Here is a 1,004-nt window from a genome sequence, read left to right on the forward strand (position 1 = left end):
GCGAAAATTAGTCGCAAGAAGGAGGGAGTCCGGGTCTGCATGCAAACACATCTCTTGGTAACCAACAAACAATTAAAGGGAATTAGAAAAATCAAAATAAACGAAGTGGACAGAAACAAGAAACCACGGAGAACAAGAAAATGGGAATACGAAAGAAAACGACTTCAAATGGGAAGACGGATGGCCGAGACTTGAGCCTTTCGGCCTCCAAAGAAACAAACAAAAGAATCGCGAATAATCGGAGGAAGAAGAAGAACAAGAATAGCAACATCATCAAAAAATTGATAAAAGAAATTTTAATACATAGAAGATGAAATGGAAGATCTCATTATATAAAAGGATATATTGATTCCGACTATTTTTCTAAATAGTCTCGAATAAATAAGATAACTATTTAGAGATTAAATGAATCTTAGAAAAAAAAACTAAGAAATGATAAAACAAAAAAAAGAAAATAATATGTAAAACTGAAAATCCTACATTATAACGCTATGTAAACACGCCACTTAATCTCAAGTAAAGAAAATGAAATAACGAGAAAAAAGAAGGAACAGAAAAGAGATAAATATAACGCAATAAAGCAATGAAAAGTGAAATAGAATTAAATGGGAAAACCGTAGAGAAAACGACCTGGCGGAGCAGGGGTGTCCTATCTGATTCTGGGGAAGCACATCTATCGAATCTCGCTTTATCTTTGTGCATTCTTCGCCTGCTTGCTTCATCTCTTTTCGTTTGATGTTTTTTCTTTACCTCGTCTTTGTACCCTCTTTGCTTCATTTTCCCCAGTCTTCACTTCTCGTCTTTGCTTCACTTTCTTTAGCCTTCGCCTCTTTGCTTCATCCCCGTTCGGTCTTTACCTTTAATATGGTCTCCTCATCTCTTTGTTGTTGTTGTTGTTGCTTCTTTACCTGATATATTATCTTTTCTTCCTCTTCTTCTTCTTTATTTCTTCTCTATTTGTTTTTTTCTTCGTTGTCTCATCTATGATATCGATGTTTGCTTCA

Source organism: Penaeus monodon, chromosome 37, assembly GCF_015228065.2.
Source record: "Penaeus monodon isolate SGIC_2016 chromosome 37, NSTDA_Pmon_1, whole genome shotgun sequence".
NCBI lineage: Eukaryota > Metazoa > Arthropoda > Malacostraca > Decapoda > Penaeidae > Penaeus > Penaeus monodon.